Consider the following 13,993-nt stretch of genomic DNA (forward strand, 5'->3'; position numbering starts at 1 on the left):
CTGTACACAGGCATCTCCTGTGGAGGCTGCAGAAGACGCTTCAGCAGCAGACAGGGCGATAGCTGCAGCTGCAAAGAGACGTGATCGTAAAGCTCAAGGTCTTTTAACGTTAGCGGTGGGCGAGGAACAAATGCCTTATGTAGCTGAGTTACAGTCCACGCATGAGGTCTGGACGACCCTGGAGCGGTTAAATTCCAGAAACACTGCTGGGGCCAGGATCCATGCCACGAGGACTCTGTTTGAGTTACGTCTGCAGCCGGGAGCATGTGTGAAAGAGCACATTGCCAAGATGGTCTCTGTCTTTAACCAATTAAGACAACTGAACATTCCTTTTACACAGGAGCAGCAGTCATATATTTTGTTGTCCTCTCTTGATAAAAGTTACCAGACTCTTGCTCTGACTCTGGAATGCATGAAAGCCAGTGACTTAACGCTGGAATATATTTCATCTAGACTTGCAGATGAACAGGATAAGAGACAAAGAGAAAAAGGCTTGTCTGAAAGGGGAGGCTGTGCTGTGCCCAGGAGTGGGGGTGCAGAGCCTGAGAACACAGTGAATGCCTTTGCAGTTAGACGCTGCTACCGCTGTGGTTCTCCCTCCCACTTAATTAGGAATTGTCCACGTGATGCAGGCCAGGACAACTTCAAAGCCGTTGCCCCTAGTTACCAGATAAGGAGTTCCAGAGGACGGCGGAGACGAGGAGGAGGGCGTGGCCAAGCCCACAGCTCACAGCACATAGCTTCAGCTATGGCTTTAAGGGGAGCTCGTGACTGCAAGAGTGATCAACGGTGGATTATTGACAGTGGTGCATCCCATCACCTGGTGGCGCCATCTAGTGTTCGTTTGAAAAATTGCAGGCAACTTCAAACTCCAAAAATTGTCAAGATGGCTGATTCATCCACGCGTTCTCTAGGATCCGTAGGCACAGTGTTCCTGAGCTGTTTGAACACAGAAATTGATGCCTATGTGCTAGAGGGGATGAAAGGGTGTATTTTGTCTGTATCAACACTTGACAGAGATGGGTTTAAAACTGTGTTTGAAAGTGGGTTTTGTACTATTTCCAAGGATGGTGTGTCTCTTTTACAGGTGGAGTGCAAGAATGGACTATACAGCTTTGAGACTAATTCTGATGCAGTTGAACAGGTCCAAGCTGGCTGTATAAACTCTCCCACTCATGATTATTGCGTTCATTTTTGGCACAGGCGTCTCGGACACATTAACTTCCAATACGTTAAGAGACAGCCTGAATTATCTGAAGGGTGTAAGCTAAACAAATGTACAAAGTTTTTGGATTGCACTGCTTGTAAAAGTTCAAAAATTCACAGGTGCAGCTATCCCAGGTCAGATAGGAAATCTGACAAAGCGTTTCAGCTTGTGCATATGGACTTATGTGGTCCGATGCCTACCGCTAGCTTCGGAGGTTCGAGGTTTGCGCTTTGTCTCTCAGATGACAAGACAAAGGTCACATGGTGTTTTCCAATTAAGACAAAAGGGGATGCTGCTGAAACAGTTAAAAATTGGGTTCAAGCAGTAGAACTTGAATTTGGTACTAGAGTCCTTGCTTTTCAGTCGGACCGCGGTACGGAATTCACCGGGTCTGTGCTGCAAAATTTCTTTAAGAAAAAGGGAATTAAGCATCGTCTGTCCACCCCTTACTCACCCCAAGAAGGGGGCGTAGCCGAACGCAAAAACAGAGTTTTGCAAGAGTTGGCAAACTCCATGCTGTACGATGCGCAGCTACCTCAGAGTTATTGGGCGGAAGCTTGGACGACGGCCACTCATGTTTTGAACCGCGTTTATAATTCTGTTATAGACACCACGCCATATTTTGCTTTATATGGCAAGAAACCCAAAGTAAATTACTTTAGGGTGTTTGGATCTCCAGCCTATGTTCTCATTCCAAAAGCGTTAAGGAGAAAGGGAGGTCCAAGAGCAAAGAAACTCATTTTCTGTGGGTACGAACCATGCTCTAAAGCTTGGAGGTTCGTGAATCCAGATGGGGATACTACCAAAGTGGTCATCAGCAGGAGCGCTGAATTTTGTGAGCAGTCCGGTTGGACTCGCTTGCATGGTAACCCCGATATTTTGAGGGATGATTTAGGAATTCACACTGGAGAGGAAAATCCAGAGGGTGGTGAACCAGAACAGGATGATGGTGCACAGGGTTCAGATGTAGACTCTGACCATGCACAAGGAACATCTCCTAAGGCAGAGAAGCCTGAGTCTAGGAGTGCTCCGACATCGCCCACAGGTAGACCTAGCAGGCAGAAAAAGCGCAGCAGGTCGCCAACAACGCCAAGCCCAAGGGAATTATCTAAACGAAGGTCTTTATCCCTAGAGGCGCATCCAGATTTAAAGTCTGAGAAAGGTTCTGACAGCCAACAGTCAGAGGGGGAACAAGAGGTGGAATTGCGTAGGTCCAAACGCACCACAAAGGGCAAACCACCAGAGAGGTTTAAAGTGACAAGTGTATATGTGAATTTAGCCCAATGTGAGCCAGAAAGCTACACAGAGGTACAACAGCTTTCAAGCTCAGAAGCTGCAAAGTGGCAGGAAGCGATGGAGAAAGAGATGGCTTCTATGAAGTCTCTCGGTGTGTTTACATCCACTGAACTTCCTAAAGGCCAACAAGCAGTGGGATGTCGATGGGTATATCGTATAAAGCCCACAACCACTGGTGAGCTGCAATACAAAGCCCGACTAGTTGCCAAAGGGTTTTCGCAGCGCAAAGGCATACACTATTCCCAAATCTATGCCCCTACTGCGAGGTCAGAGACATTAAGAATGCTTTTAACTTCTTCAGCTAAGAAGGGAAACAAGCTATTTCATTTTGATGTCAATGTGGCTTATTTGAATGCAGATTTACAGGAGGAAGTGTATATGATGCCACCGCCAGGTTTTGAGGGAGACAAGCCAAACCAGGTCTGGCGTCTACACAAATCCATCTATGGGCTAAAACAATCTGCCCGCAACTGGAATGTCTGTTTGTCTGATGCTCTAGAGAGCATGGGGTTCAAGAAGAGCATGGCAGACGCATGTCTGTACTTAAAAAGTGCTGGTTGTAAGCAAGAAGCGGTTCTGATATTTGTTGATGATCTATTGTACTGTGGAAAGGATGATAAATGTGCACAAAAGTTTGCCACAACACTTGGGAAAAGGTTTAAGCTAAAATCTCTAGGCACTGTATCTGTGTATCTAGGAGTTAAAATACAGCAAGATGAAAAAGGAAGTTATTGGCTCAGCCAAGAGGCTAAAATCCAACAGTTACTAGAAAGATTTAAAATGGATAAATGTGCTGGTGTAAAAACCCCAATGGAACTAAGTTATGTAAAAGATGCTCAAGCCGAGCAACAAGCAGAGTTCAGTAACCCCGAGGTTTACCAGTCAGCAATAGGCAGTCTACTCCACATTGCACAGTGGACTCGGCCTGACATTACGTATGCTGTGAATATGTTATGTAGACAAGCTGAAAAACCATCCACTCATGCTTGGCAAGGAGTAAAAAGAGTGTTGCGATATCTCCAAACTACCAAAAGTCTTTGCCTAAAACTGTCAGCAGAGGGCAGCACAGAACTTGAATGCTGGGCTGATAGTAGTTGGGCAGATGCTGGACAAGATAGAAAATCAGTTTCAGGAATGGCTATAAAATTTGGAGATGCATTAATTGGTTGGAGATCGCGAAAGCAATCACTCTTAGCTTTAAGTTCCACTGAATCGGAATTCAATGCAGTATCTGATGTTTGCAGAGAACTTGAGTTCTATAAACAACTGGTTCAGGAATTGTTTGGGGAATGTCCTTTACCCATCAGAATATGGGAAGATAATCAACCTTGCATTAGATTAGCTGAATCAGGACAATTCAAGGCACATACGAAACATCTTGACATCCGTTATCAAAACGTTTATCAAAGTGTAAAACAAGGTTTGGTAAAGCTACAGTACTGCCCGAGTAAAGATAATCTCGCAGATGGTTTTACAAAAGCATTAAGTTTGCAATCACATCAAGATTTCTGTTCAGGTCTGAATTTGAATTAAGTTTGTTACAGCTCAGTGTCACGAGCGAGAGGGGGTGTTGGTATTAAAGGGTTAAGTTATACTAGTCGCTCTAAACACTGAGCAGCTGAACCTAATTAAACATCCGGGAATGTTTGACAGCCTGTATAAATAGTCAGTTCCTTGCAAGCGTTTTTTCTCTTAGGAGCGTTTTTTCTCTCAGTAGTGTTATCTCTTAGTTTTGGTTGCTGTGTGTAGGAGTGATGCCTCAAGTTTGTGCACTGAGGCACAGTTTTGTTTAAGTTTTACTTGGCCAGAGATGAAGAATGTCTGCCTTATCTCCTGGCTACGTTTTTGTAAATAAAGCCTTTTGAGTTTGCAACCTGCTCCAGAGTTCCTGAATTAACTCTTGTTGACTCACCTTACTCTTTGCCGTTGTGCTAAAAAGCTCTGCTGAAAGGGAAGATTTACGTCTGGAAGCGCGACTGGACCGGTAACTTTGTTTACTTAAACACAAGCTAATTAAAGCTTATGGACACTGTTCGACCCCCAGATGCCGACAGATTCATGGGTGGGATATGAGTGCAACCACTCTCCCACTCATGTGCCTGAGCCTCCAATAGTGGAGATGGAACACAGACATAATAACTACTGTTATTATGTAGCAACCATTGGTAACATTTTCCTTTTAAAGCCATAAATGTTGGCAGCCATTACAATATCTTGTTATAGCAAATTCCATAATTTAATTATGTGCTGCATGTAAAAGCATTTTTTTCTTTTGTCTGTCCCAAATATTCCAACTTTCACCTTCATTAGATGATCCCAGCCTCTAGTATTATAGGGAAAGTATTCTCTTTATCCACTTCCTCTTCAGCATAATTTTATACCCTACATACCATGTGCCCTCTTCTTCAACCATTTTCTAAACTAAAGAAACTCATGTGTTTTTATAGAGAGATTTGCTTCAGCTCCTTGAGCACTTAAGTTACCCTTTTGTGACTATTTTCCAGCTCTACACTATCCTTTTTGAGATGCAGCAAACAACCAGATCTGTACATATGAGGATAGGAATGCTAGGCAGGACAGTCAAGTGGATAAAAGAAAATGAGGACAAAGAAGGTAGAAACCAGAAAGCAGGGAGATGAGAATGAATGGAAGAGCCAAGACCAAAATAGGAGTGGGGCAAACAATTTTACAAGGGTGATACAGCCAGGAAGTGATGGGCACAATGGCTAAGAATGAAGTTAAGAGACCAAGTGAGGGACCCAAGGGCAGAGTCACTTCCAGGCTCTGGAGCTCTCCTCCATGAACAAAACACTGCCTCCTCAATGTTGTTGCTGCTACCCATTTGCTTGCCCGGCATACACCACCCCCCAGAAGGAGACAACCTGAGAAGCTGGGTATGCCTTTCCTTCTCCTTGCCTTTGTCAGTGACTGTTCATTTACAGCAACAGCAAGGATAAGGGAGTTCTGATGAGTGGCAGGAGGCCAGCTCCTTGGGTGTGGGCACCCGCTGATGTTTTTCAGGACTGGGAGGAGTGAATGCTCCAAATAAACAAAAACAAAGAAGCAGGCGTAACTGAAAAGTGCTAGCAGGCAAGGCTCTCACAAAAGAAGCAAGGAAACAACTTGCCTGCACAATTTGCCTCAAGTTTACCCAGGGAGGGGGCAACTACCAACCCTTGAACCATCCCCATGGACACCCATGGGCTCAGTGAATGCCTGGCAACACCAATCCATGATGCTTACCCTATCAAGGGGACATAATATTGTGCTGCTTAAAATCTAGACCCTGAAAATGAATTCTGCCAGGAGTGGCTTCTGATGGCAAACTAATTGGGGGTAGGAGGTGTTGAAGGTCAAGAAGAAGAGTTGGGGAGCGGGTAGGCCAAAACTTCACATATTAATTTGAACTAACCATCTAATTCTTTGAATTCCTCCTATAATTTATTAAAACTATTTATTTAGCATGGATTAAACTTGGTGGCCTTGATAATGTACAAAAACATTATTTACAATTTATTTCATTTGTGTAACAGTTTATACAATTTTACAAGAGTTTCATATATTGCAGATAAGTGTTCTATTGTTCCTGGATTGTAACAGAAACTTTTCAAGTTAAAAATTAGCAACATATTTGAATACAAGGACAATGGAGTTAACTACAAAGTTTGCTCTTACTAAAACTCTAATACATACCAATATATATGTGTGTGTGCATAAGCAAATCTTTATGCAAATCAATTAACTGAGAATTACACCTCAGTATTTAAAAAGTAACATGTTCCACAAGCCAAGGTGCATTCATTTGCCTTGCACTCACTATGCCTCTAACAAATACTATTTATGAGCTCATGGAGGAGAATTGTTGCTAGAATGGTAATTTCATTCTCATCAACGTTAGCTCTGATATAAATTCAGTAACAGCAAAATATTTTGCTGTATTTAAACTGTAGCATATGGTAGTCTCACTGAAATCAGCAGGATTATTCATATAGTTTAAACTAAGGATATATTTAAGGATATATTTAAGGACTTTCCTCAACTGGGGCTACATACACCATTCAAATGAATGCTGTACATAACTCCCAGTGCATTTCCTGTCAAACTGAGTTTTGTTGCAGTCTGTCCCTTTCACTGTCTGTAGCATAAATCAGCTAGGAATACTAATGTCACAGGATATATATGTCAGTTTATGTAGGCTTTCAATAAAGACTTAAAATTTGCTTGAGTCATATATATATATATATATATATATATATATATATATATATGTGTGTGTGTGTGTGTGTGTGTGCAACATTGCTGCCCTAATTTGTAATATTCATCACACTGAGATAAAACTTCACCTTCTGTGCAGCAGAAGGAAAAGGGATGAGAAGGGTCTACCATGTAGGGAGGTTGGTGGTTACCAAGCACAATTTTTCAATAATCAATATAACATGAACCAAGTTGCTGACCTTGGAACAGGCAGAAAAGAGGACTGCAAAAAGATAAGCATTTATTTTTTTTATTTGGGGGGGGGATTTCAAAAAACCTCTACATTCACCTTGCTTCTGCTGAGTGCCAGTGCACATCTTACAGAAGTCAACATTCTGCCAGGATCCCAAGGATGAGTATAGAGGCTTGGCACCATAGTTCAATATCAGACCATATAATTTGATTGCAGAAGGCCTCAAATTCAAACCCTGTTATCTTCAATTGAGATTCTTCAAGCAAACAGTGCTTGGAAAGACCTCTGCCTAATACCCTGGAAGACTGCCACCAGTTGAAGTAGACAGTACTCAGCTAGATGGACCAGTGATATGGCAGCTTGGTGTGTAAATTTAATCCTCACTAATGTCAATATATTTTCATTTACATAGGAGGGTTCTACTACTGCTAAACAGAAAGAACCACCACAAACTATAATATCTGTGTTGGCTTATATCGCAAAGCATTTACAATGGAGCAAATGAACTGTAACATTAATGACAAATTTGCTTACATTTTCAGTTATGCTGCAACAACTATTTATTCTGGTTCAGAGTTGGGAACTCATTTTTAGTTTATCAGAGTTACAAAAGAAGAACCCCTTGTCAGTTTGGGGACCTTCACTAATTTATATTTCATATCAGAAGAAGTGATCATGTGCAGTTAGCATGCTTTTTATTACATGTAGACATTGGTGGATAGGGAATACAATTCCGCTGAGAGTTTGAGATGAGAGCAACCCTACAGAAGAAACAATAATGTTGTGTATCTTGGGATTTTCTTCTCACAGGCAGAAAAGCTGTTGAGTGAGATTTCAAGTTGACCTACAGAATCAGTTACTTGAGAAACAACCCCAGGTACCCCAGATATGTACAAGCACAAAGAAAACTAGACCAAAGAACTGGCTCCCAAGGGAGATTACAGAAATCCCACTGTTAAGAATACTGTACGTATGCTCAACTGCACCAGCTGGTGGTCTAGCTCTGATGCTATGGAATGCCTTGGGATTTAATTAGCAAGTTTCAGTTTAAGACAATGCTAGATGCTTTTGAAAAGCACGCATTAAAACAGAACAAATATTACAAAAAAACCAACGGTTAACTAGAAGACAGTAGTAGAAATATATAAAAAAATAAAAATAAATTGTCCAGTAGCACCTTAGAGACCAACTAAGTTTGTTCTTGCTATGAGCTTTCATGTGCATGCACACTTCTTCAGAGGACAGTAGATTATTATTTTATATTCTGGAGATGGGATCACGAGAATCTTTGACTTCCCAACTGAAGATGCTAATAGAAAATATAACTATATCGTGTAACATTTAAATGACTGATAGGTTTTTATTTTGCAATGTATTTGTTTACTCTTTATCTGTACGGTAAAGGTAAAGGACGCCTGATGGTTAAGTCTAGCCAAAGGCAACTATGGGGTATGGTGCTCATCTCGCTTCAGGTTGGGGGAGCAGGCATTTGTTCACAGACAACTTTCTGGGTCATGTGGCCAGCATGACTAAACCACTTCTGTGACAGAAGCCAGAGTGCACGGAAACACCGTTTACCTTCATCTGTATGATCTGGTATTCAAGTGGACATACAACAAAGTTGAATGTTGGAAGATTCAGGACAGACAAAACTTCTTCATGTAGTGCATAGTTAAACTATAGAATTCTCTCCCACAGGAGGCAGTGATTGATGATCACCAACTTGGATGGATTTAAAATAGGATTGGACAAATTCATGGTGACAGGGCTATCAATGGCTACTAACCATAATGGCTATGTTCTGCCTCCAGTGTTAGTGACAGTATTTCTCAATGTGAGTTGCTGGAAACTGCAGGAGGGGAAGCAGATCCTGATTGTGAGCTTCCCACAAGCACCTAGTTGGCTACTGTGAGAACAGGATGCTGGATGAGGCGGGCCACTGGACTTGATCCAGCAGGTTCTTTTTATGTTTTCATGTCTGGCAATGGGGAGGTGGTCCCCTGGCTGCCTTACACTGCCCATCCGCCATCAGGGTTTTGTAAAGAAGCATAAGGCAGTATTGTCTCCACTAACTGGCAGTGGCTCTCCAGGGTTTCAGAGAGGGAACATTCCCAATCCTACCTGAAGATAGCAGGGATTGAACATGGGACCTTCTGCATGCAAAGCAGATGCTCCATCATTGAGCTACAGCCATTCCTCACAGGCATGAGTGCCACACAATGCACATCACTGAAGAGAAAATGTTTGCAATTTGCAGCTCATCGTATAGCACTAATAAATTATACCTATGCAAAAGGCCAGCTATGAGGCTCTTTCATTAGCTGACTCCATGAGGCACTGTCCACTGTCTAGAAAAAAAACACCCAAAAATGAAAGTCATAGGTTTACTTTACAGGTATTACAATTTATTTTTGGAAGCACACACACAGACTTTAAAGAAAGAAACCTAATAGTATTTTTGTGCTCTTTTTCTCTTTCCTTGTGCTCCATTTTTGCACCAGTTGCTTAAATTAGTTGGAGAAGCAGCTATCCATGAGAGACCGCGCTCAGCAGGCTCTATCAGTCAGAAGTCAAGGATACATGTCCATGATTTATCATGCTTTTCATGGTAATTAGCCAGAGTGCCATTTTGCTTCCACTAGCATCACTCTACTCTTCCATCTCTCTCTCTTTCTCTCCCCCTTACCTTTGGTCTCTTTTTTCCTGCATTACATTTACATATTTCTCAGTCTCTCATCCCTTAGTATGTTTTATTTATGAATATAGACCTTCCTGATCATACTTTTAATGTAAAGGAGACTGTAATTAGTGTGTCTGTCTGCTGGGTTAATCCCTTTCCTACATTATATGCAAAGAAGTTAAGGGTAAGTAACAGTTTACAGTCAATATTAGGTTTAATTACGCTTAATGAGAGTTACTGTCTCCCTTTACTAACTGTACCAAGGAGTGCAACTCCTAGATGAATTTCCCTCCCAACCTCATTTTGTTACCTTAATAGTGCCACTGAGCACTGTATGTACAGTACTTTAATCTACAAAACCTCTTCAGGTGCACCAAATATGTGAGGCACCTGTTTTGCAGGGATGCTGTAGAACCAGCACGACTTCAAACAATGGCATCCTTGTGTGGAAGAGAGAGCTTTCTTATCTAGCACATTCCTGTACGCAGTGTTACTGGGGGAAATTGTTCTTTCAGCCTCTATAGATATTCCCTAAGAAAGTCTCCCATATGAGATAACCCCCACATTTACTTTACGAAAAATTCCACCAACATATAGTGATTTTCAATCTGATTCTCTCCACCATTAGTTTAGTTTGTTAGTTGATTATATACTCTGTTTTACAACTGAAGTCTTCAAAACAGCTTACAATATTTATAAAATGCAAAGGGTGCAAGAGAAAGAGGAGGGAAGAAGGAGAGAGAGAGAGAGAGAGAGAGAGAGAGAGAGAGAGAGAGAGAGAGAGAGAGAGAGAGAGAAAGAGAAAGAGAGAGAGAGCTCAGCCTAGTAAGATCAAAGCAGGAAACTAATGTCTTCTTCACCTGTCTCCAGGGATCATATATAGGTCTCTCCTCTTTAACCATGGTATGTAACCACAGGACAAATCTTGGTTCCAGATCATGGTTGAGGAGAAGAGACTTTATCCATGATTCCAGGTTGGATGACATGCTAAGCCAAACATAATCTGCTTAACACTCACATACCTGGACTGAAGAGAGATGTCAGCAACAGTTTATAAAATTGTGAATGATGTACAGAAATAAGAAATATCTTCCAAAATGCTAGAACTCTGAATCACCCACTGAGCCAGTTTGGGCATACCTATCTATCCTAAATAGCTCTAATGGCTTAAGGAGGTATTCCAATATGACTTACAGGGCTTTGTGCTACACGTAATTTAAAGAGATCAGGCAGGAGCCAAATATAGCTTCATTAGGTAAAGGTAAAGGGAACCCTGACCATTAGGTCCAGTCATGACCGACTCTGGGGTTGCGGCACTCATCTCGCTCTATTAGCCGAGGGAGCCGGCGTACAGCTTCCATGTCATGTGGCCAGCATGACTAAGCCACTTCTGGTGAAGCGCACGGAAACGCCTAATGAATAGCTTCATTAGCAAAGCCTTAATAAATGTTAATTAGCAATCTACTGCATCTATACGTTAGAAATCCTTCCCAATGTCTAAGCCTGCAACTGGTTCAATCCTCTGCATGTGAGCAGGGGCGACAGGAACAAAATAACCAGTTCCATGCATACCCCAGGATTACACTGAACTTAAACATATGCTCACTGTTTTCTTGAATCCTAGTTATATGAATCCTGCCAGTGTAGAACCATCAAAATAAAGTGAATCCAAAATATTTTGGGTTGTTATTGTTTTTAAGTGGTTCTGTTTCAACTTCAGTAGAGTTTGACAAAGAGCACTATCACTGCAGTTTTATAAATAGATCAAGCAGTTCTGCATTGGGAATGAGTTTTTTCCTCTCTTTTTTTCCCTCCCTAAAATCAACATAGGCAATGATTGGCCTCCCTCTGTTAGCTTTACCGGAATATACGCTGAAAAATGTTTATATGCATATGAGTAAATACAAATACACACACACAATGCTGAACTTTGTGACGACAGCCTGTAAGTGGTTGCCCACATTCCCTGGGCAATGGTCAGCTTTGTAACTTTTTCCTGTTTCCTCAATGTAATGATTAACTAGCCTACTGGGCTATTATTCATGGCAGGTAGAACAGGAGCAGCCACAGCAACAACACTGGTGGCCTCTTCCCATCAGACAGCCCTGCCAATCCTGGCTGGATATTCAAAATAAAAAGTTATTTAAAAAAGAAGAAGAAGCAGCCAGCAGGAAGGTCCTCTGCCAGAAAGAGTAAAAGACTGATCTCTCTCTCTCAGAAGTTTGTCATGTTAGAAACAATTTTTTTGCCACGACGAGTGTTCTCTTTAGACTAGCATATGTGGTGTTTATGCACTGTTTGCATACCAATATTACTCTGTACCTACTATACATAGCAATGTTCTTGACACTGCCTATCTAGAATTTCTCAGTACCACTGCAAGTAAGTTAATTTAACAGCAAGTACTGATGCCACGTAGATGCTATGCAGCCACTATTAGAATAGATGGACCCAGTATTTCTAATCAGCAGAAGGTTCAGGCTGTATTTGTTCCTAAATTACAAAATGACATTGGTTTGAGTCGCTATGTCTTAACCTTGCTTATATATCTGGTTATAATGATCACTGAGCAGTAGACCACTGTCCACTATAAATACACTCCAGTGAGCATCAAAGGGGACATCTATTTTTTATGGTGTCACTGGCAGACATTTTCAAAAAGCACCTCAGAAGAGGGCTTTTAAAAAGCCAGCCACTTTGTTTCTCTTCCCATGAAAATAATTTCCCTTTCCCTTTAAATGTTGCTGAAACATTTCAATGTAAGTGAAAACACTAAAAGGGGGGGGCATTCTTAATTTGGTCCAGCTCTAATAGATGGATAATTTACATTCTCAAGCATGCCCTCCATTTCCCCCCACTGCAATGGACTTACAGCCTAGGCTGGGCTCCTCTGGACTGGATAAAGCATTCCCTTTCTATCCTAGAACCTCCAGAAAGCTTGTGCTGTTGAGTAAAATGCCTTTGCGTGTGGAGACCCTTTAACCCCGCCTAGAAATAAATTCAGACATGACTCAAATTTTAGGTTTGGTTTTTGGCAGAAGTTAGGCCACAACTTTATTGATTACAAATCAAGTGAGTGGTTGCATAGGCTCTGGTTCCCAAAGCTACCTATGGTAGCGCTGACTCTGGGCAGACCATGAGTCAGCCGGGTCAACATCTGGGATGGGAGCCATGACTAGCTCCCAGCCCTGGTTCCCCCAAATGTTCCCTGAACTCTGGATCAGGGCACAACCCCACTTGGGGAAGACCAACCTTTGAGTTCTAGGATTCCACTTAAAGGAATACCTGTGGATAGGGTTGGCTAGGAATCTTGCCACTCCTATCAGCATGAAACAGAGCCTATCCACCAACCTTACAAGTTGTGACGATTTGCTACATGACAGGCAAAACCAAAGTGGAACTAGCCAAACAGCCAAGTGGGAAAAATTCCTGCCGTGCCCCTGCCCCAAAAGCAGGTGACACATGACAGCATAGCAAGGTCAAGCACAAACTCTAATTAGGGAGATGTGGGCGGGTGTTCTGGTGCACTGTGACCCGAAAAGACGATCTCAAATGTCACATGCAGCAGCTAAATAATGGTCCCTCTGACCCTTGACTGGCATGCCCCTAGTCCAATTGCTCCCTGTCAGAGGGACCACCAATAGGGTGTTGTGGCCACTCCAATTGTGCCCGCCCCAACACCCAGGCCTGATTGTCGGGCCCCACCACAACGCAGGGAGGACCCGATCTACCAATCTGAGAAGTTGCCTTATGGCCCACATTGTAGGAGTAGTTGTATTAGCAAATCGATGTTTTAGAAATGGGCATTTTCACCCAGCGTAACATTGAAAACCAAGAGATTCTGAATATATTCTTCTGCAGTATGATTCACCACCACAAATTTATGATGGGAGCCCAATCTTAAAAGTAAAACCAAGCATTTATTCCCTGTATTCATTGCTATCTTTCGTTTATCCTCGATTCTGATAACAATGTCCCAAATTCAATTCCCATTCATGGTAATGAACAATTATAATTTCCGAACATCTCTGGACAACATGGAGGTTTGGATCAACTCCAGTATGTATATATTGAAAATGCTGAAAGTCCACTAATTCAAATACAATAATAATAAGCACAGAGCATAATCCAGCCAAAGGTAAACTCTTTTAAATCCCACTGAATTTAATTTGAAGGTTAAGTGCATGCTTAAATATCTGTCATTAAAATCAACAGGACTTAAAAGTGCTTGCAACTGCACAAATAACAGCAGAAAAGATTCCCTGACTTAATTACCTCCCCCCGCCCTCTTTGACCATTTTTATTTATTTATTTATTTATGTATTTATTTATTTATTTATTTACTTATAAATTTAACTCCCTA

At 41.8% G+C, this 13,993-nt stretch overlaps 1 protein-coding gene across 19 annotated transcripts in view; it reads right to left on the reverse strand.

Moving 5' to 3' along the window:
• The window catches only part of ZBTB20 (zinc finger and BTB domain containing 20), a 496,349-nt gene that overhangs the window by 384,089 nt on the left and 98,267 nt on the right, over nt 1-13,993 (reverse strand). The window lies entirely within an intron of this gene.

The sequence above is a fragment of the Zootoca vivipara genome, chromosome 4 (genome assembly GCF_963506605.1).
Source record: "Zootoca vivipara chromosome 4, rZooViv1.1, whole genome shotgun sequence".
Taxonomy (NCBI): domain Eukaryota; kingdom Metazoa; phylum Chordata; class Lepidosauria; order Squamata; family Lacertidae; genus Zootoca; species Zootoca vivipara.